Source organism: Geotrypetes seraphini, chromosome 14 (genome assembly GCF_902459505.1).
Source record: "Geotrypetes seraphini chromosome 14, aGeoSer1.1, whole genome shotgun sequence".
Lineage (NCBI taxonomy): Eukaryota > Metazoa > Chordata > Amphibia > Gymnophiona > Dermophiidae > Geotrypetes > Geotrypetes seraphini.
The window spans coordinates 58,107,274-58,113,273 of record NC_047097.1 but is presented as its reverse complement, the minus strand read 5'-3'; positions in this window follow the sequence as shown (position 1 = coordinate 58,113,273).

The window sequence follows — 6,000 nt, the reverse complement described above, 5'->3', positions numbered from 1 at the left end:
CTACTAAGACTGAAATTTAAAAAAACACAATTCCGCACTGTCTCCGCAAGCTCGGTCCCCGCAAACCATCTGATCCCATCCGCACAAGCCTCAGTTATGATTTTATATTGAACGTATTCCAATACCTTCCCTCTTTTCCCCATCTTAATCCAGCAGATACCTTCCATCACCCTACTCCCGCCATTCCTTATTCAGCATCTTCACCTTGTCTCCCTATTCCCCCTTCACCATGTCCAGCATATCCCCTCTGTCTCCCTCCTCCTTCTACCCATGTCCAACATCTTACTTTTGTCTTCATACTCCACCCTCCTGTTCAGCATTTTCCATGTCTCTCTACCCCCTGCAAGGTCCAGCATCTGTCTTTGTGTCCCTATTCTTCCAACTCCCACCTAGTTCCAATAACTATCCTCCCCCAAGGGGATCCATCATCTCCCTTCTGCCACACCAATCCTCCCTCCTGTGTCTTCCATCCCCTTCCCACAATACCTATATCACATTTTTCCCTCTCCTCATAATCCAGCATCTCTTATTTCCTCCCTTGGCTGCTGGCCCCGATCCACCCTTCCAGCACTGGATTGCTATCGACCCTGGTCCTGCTAAACTTGGCAGCAATAACAAAGACAAAACCTACCCTATCTTCAATTGTGGTCCCGCTAAATCAGACGGCTAGAACGAAGACAGAAGCCGCGGGACCTTTCCTCTTGCCTGCATTGTTATTCGCTACAAGCTCTGCCGGTCTCAATCCTCCCCCTCAAAAACAGGAAGTCACTTCAGAGGAGGGCGGGATCAAGTTCGGCAGAGCCTATAGCGATGCAGGCAAGAGGAAAAGTCCCGCGGCTTCTGTCTTTCTTTTCGCCGTCCGTTTGTAGCAGTACCGCAGCAGATCCTAACGCCGGCCCTGGAAGGGAAAGGGGAACAGATGCCCGACGGGAAATTTAATTTGTAGATCTCGCCGGCCCTGCGTGGACCGGCAGAAATTTTCTGCGAACCGGCACCGGTCTGCGGACCGGCGGTTGAAGAACAGTGTGCCACGAGAGATTCCAGAATTTTATTTTATTTTTTAAAATTCCCTTCATAAGTCTACATCTGTGTGCATAAGGATATAACCGCCCAGACAAGCATCATTCTTTGACGTGATTGGTCCTTAAAAACTAACGGCAAGTAATTTTAGTTTTGTTTTTATTTCTTATGCCGTAGTTATCTTAACTTGAGCAACAAAGCAATCAAGGCTTTGTTACCATTTGGATCTTCTTATCTTTGTGGACTTGGATTTTCAGCTCTGATAGAAATTAAATTTAAAAAACAAAACAAAACCCGACTGCAGATGGTAGATGATGAAACACATGTTTGCTCATCAACTATTGAGCTGTGTTTTGAGTTAATTTGCACTCAAAAGAAGCACATCCATCGCATTGACTAGCAATTTTATTCTATCTACTTTAGTTTCACCGTTGTTATATTTCCCCATACACAGCTTTAAATAAATAACTCTCAAATTTAATTCTTTGTTGGTTTTGCAATTTTATCATTTCATGTTATCATTTTATCATGTGCCATGAAAAACATTTGCTCTGTTTAGTGTTCCAGAGCTAAAAAAAAGTTTGAGACACTGCCCTAGAGGAAGGGAGGGACAAGGGATATATGATACATATGTTTAAATACTTAAAAGGTATTAAAATAGAACAAATCTTTTCCAGAGAAGGAGAAATGGTAAAACTAGGACAAACTAATACTGCTATTCAATATTTCCATAATACTGCTAGACCAATGGTCTCAAACTCATGGCCTGCAATGTACTATTTTGAGGCTCTCGATATGTTTATCCTAATCACAAAAGTAAAATAAAACCGTTTCTTGATCGTATGTCTCTTTAGCACAGGGAGCCGTGCTGAATACTTCGTGCTGCTCCCGACGCTCATAGAGTTCCCATGAGCGTCAGGAGCAGCATGGAACATTCAGTGCAGCTCGGTTTAGGGAAAGGGGGGGAAGGGTATGTTATAACTAGGTGCTTTTTACCTGTAGGGAAGGTATTTTCACCTTTCTTTAGTTGCAGATACCTTTTTTTTCATGGAATATAATGCATGTAAATCTGAACATACAATCTACAGGTGTAACATTATAGAGACTTTTTTGTGTGTATAGACAAATTAGGATAAAACTTGCACTGTAAGGATAACTATGGCAAGTTGCAACCTGTAAACTGTATATTATGTATATTAGTATTAGACTAGAGAGTTGCACGGGGACAGAAATGCCCCCATCCCCACCCGTCCCCATCAGGATCCTCTCCGTCCCCACCCATCCCCGCAAGGAATTACCTCCATCCCCGTCCGTCCCCATCAGGATCCTCTTCATCCCCACCGATCCCCGTAAGGAATTACCTCCATCCCCACCCGTCCCCGTCAGGATCCTCTCCGTCCCCACCCATCCCCGCAAGGAATTACCTCCATCCCCGTCCGTCCCCATCAGGATCCTCTTCATCCCCACCGATCCCCGTAAGGAATTACCTCCATCCCCACCCGTCCCCGTCAGGATCCTCTCCGTCCCCACCCATCCCCGCAAGGAATTACCTCCATCCCCGTCCGTCCCCATCAGGATCCTCTTCATCCCCACCGATCCCCGTAAGGAATTACCTCCATCCCCACCCGTCCCCATCAGGATTCTCTCCGTCCCCACCAATCCCCGCAAGGAATTACCTCCATCCCCGCCCGTCCCCATAAAAAGCAGCAATTACTTCTGACAGGATCATCAATTCCACAGTTTCTTTTGCTGTTTTCCTTGTGGAATCTCTTTGGTGGAACCCTTTTTTTGTTTTCTGTTCAGGTAATTAACTTATAAACCCCCTCTTTTACTAAGGCTGACGTGTCCATTATATTATATGGACGAACCCTGCTTCCAAAGCCTTCAATCCCCATGGGAGTCCTGTTGTCTAGAGGGGGGTCCCTGTGGGAGTCCTGTGGGTTAGGGGGGATTCCCGCGGGACCCACGGGATTCCTGCAATCCCCGTTCCCGTGCAGACCTCTATATTAGACCTCTTGTTTGTGTCAAGTTAAGATGAAAACTTATCTCGTGAACTTGTACCATAATTATGCAAATCTAGTGCAAATTGTAACCTATAAATGGTATTTTATGTATGTTTAACCCGTTCTGAGCTCTTTGAGGAAAATGGGACAGAAAAAAAAATTTAATAAATAAATATATGCATATAAAAGACCTCCCATGCATGCAAGTATGTGCTATTTCAAATAGGAGTGTACTTGTAAGTGACCAGATGTAGGTATTTGAGGGGGGTGGGAGGAGTCTGGATGGAGTCACAAAGTATGAATGTTGCATATAAAATGCGCACCTCTGTGTGTGGTGCAGCTGCATTGTAGCAGCAAATTCGGGAGATTTGTGCTGATATTGTATAGAGACAAATAGGCCCCTAGCTGGCCTCCCCTTTTATAAAGATCATTTTCTCAAGACATTTTCACATGTAAAAGTCTTTTTAAAAATTACGTGCATGGGGCCAAGATGGTACATGACCCTCAGGCAGGAGTTTGGGCAGAATCATGATTTACTTGCGTTGTTTCTAGGCATATGTGTGTCTTGTGAATGAACATTTATGCTGGGTGACTTCTGAGTAGGTATAAATATCCACAGCTTCACTCTAAAGTGATTGCAGCCTCTTTGCCCCCTGCATTTTATATAAATAGCTTGAACTAGGTGCCTACATGTCCTTCACACACAGGCGACCTGTAAATATTGCCATCAATTAACCTCTAGGCTCATAGTCAGAGGATGCAGTGTGGGAGGAGGGTGTGGCGCAGTGGTTAAAAAGCTACAGCTTCTTGTGACCCTGGGCAAGTCACTTAATCCCCCCCATTGCCCCAGGTACATTAGATAGATTATTTGCCCACCGGGACGGACAGAGAAAAATGCTTGAGGACCTGAATAAATTCATGTAAACCGTTCTGAGCTCACTGGGGAGAACGGTATAGAAAATTGAATAAATAAATAGCTTCGTTTAACAATGGTTTGGACAAATTCCTGGAGGTAAAGTCCATAAACCATTAAAATGGTCCTGAGGAAGGCCACTGCTCATCCTTGAGATCAATATTATGGAATCTTGCTACTTTTTGGGATTCTTCTATGTCCTTCTAACCTGGATTGACCACTGTTGGAAGCAAAATGCTGGGCTGCATGGATCTTGCGCTGACTCTTATGTTCTTATACCTTGTACAGATGCTTTTTCCCCACTCCTAACACCTCCCCCTCCCCATACACAACCTGGCAACGCCTTCTTTTAATGTAACTAACAATATTGCAGTTTCCAGATACTGTGATCAATGTGTATGTATATACTATTGTACACATGGGTGGGGGGGGGGAGGGGGGATTCATCAAGGGGTGCTAAGCACACATTAACAATTAGCACAGTCTAAATGCTAAGATGCCCATTATATTCCTATGGGTGTCATATCATTGAGTAAAGAATGGTGTGTGGAAAAATGAATCTATCAAGGTGCTGACCGTGGTGCTGAAATGTTGTATAAATCAAGATTTCTCAAGCCATTTCTAGGATAACTCCTACTCATTCAGGGTTTCCAAATATACACACATATGTAAGATAAATTTGCACGTAGCCACCAAAATATATTCATAAAATGAATCCAAATACCATAGACTTAGTAAAGCAGGTTTCAGAATTACTACGGAGAAAAGACCTCAGTGTTTCCTGAGAACAAACTCGGGAAACTGCTATGACAAGTGCATAATTGTCATAGAAAAACACATCCTTGGCCTATGAAAAACTCTGTTTAAAGTTCAATAAATAGTGTTTCACAAAAATAATTATTTCAAATCCGCTTATACAAAGTAGGAAACCAGCACTTATCTTGTTAATATCTTTGTATCCTCTGGTATAGGAAAGATCATCGCAGTTGGAAGTAATCACCCAGTGCTATTTAATTTAATTTAGCAATGCACGGGGGATGATCTTAGAGATAAGTTCTGGTTTCCTACTTTGTATAAGCAAATTTGAAATAATTATTTTTGTGAAACACTATTTATTGAACTTTAAATGGAGTTTTTCATAGACCAAGGATGTGCTTTTCTATGATAATTATGCACTTGTTATAGTACCGAGTTTGTTCTCAGGAAACACTGAGGTCTTTTCTCCATAGTAATTCTGAAACCTGCTTTACTAATGGCCTTTATTACAAAGCCATGCAGCAACAGCCCCAAAGCCCTTTAAATCTCTTTGGGCTTTGGGGCCATTAGCCACAGCCACTAGCGCAGCTTTGTAAAAGAGGCCGTAAGTCTCTGGTATTTGGATTCATTTTATGAATATCTTTTGGTGGCTACATAATAATTTACAATACTCTGTTTGTATACATTTATTCTTTTTGTCATTGTGAAATAAATTTGCATATCATCAGCGGAGTGTATGCAGATCTATCTCTTGCATATTTAGGGTGAATATCTTGAAAACCAGACAAGCCATAGGGTACTCCAAAACCACTTTCATAAACCTTGGTATAAATAACATTAACACTTTGCCATCCTTGTCCAATCCATCATCCTCTCCAAACTAGATTACTGCAACGCCATCTACTTAAATCTATCAAAAAAAAGTATTCTAAGACTCCAGCTAATCCAGAATACTGCAGCCAAACTGATCTTCTCAAAACGCAAGTCTGACCATGCCTCCCCACTCCTTGCCAAACTTCATTGGCTCCCAATAATCTCCAGAATCCATTTCAAATGTTCCTGCCTGGCTTTCAAGATCATTCACGGAATCCTGCCTCTTCTTATCCCACTGTCTTTCAACTCCTCCAGTCCCGACTCCTCCAGAACTGCCCAAAGGCTTAAACTAGCCTTCCCCTCTCCACGCGGCATCCACTATTCAGGCAAACTGGGAAAATCCCTTCTCTTCAAAATCACAGGTCTTTGGAACGACCTCATCACCCCGCTGCGGAACCTGAGCTCCCTTTAGTTATTCCGCAAACAACTGAAAAC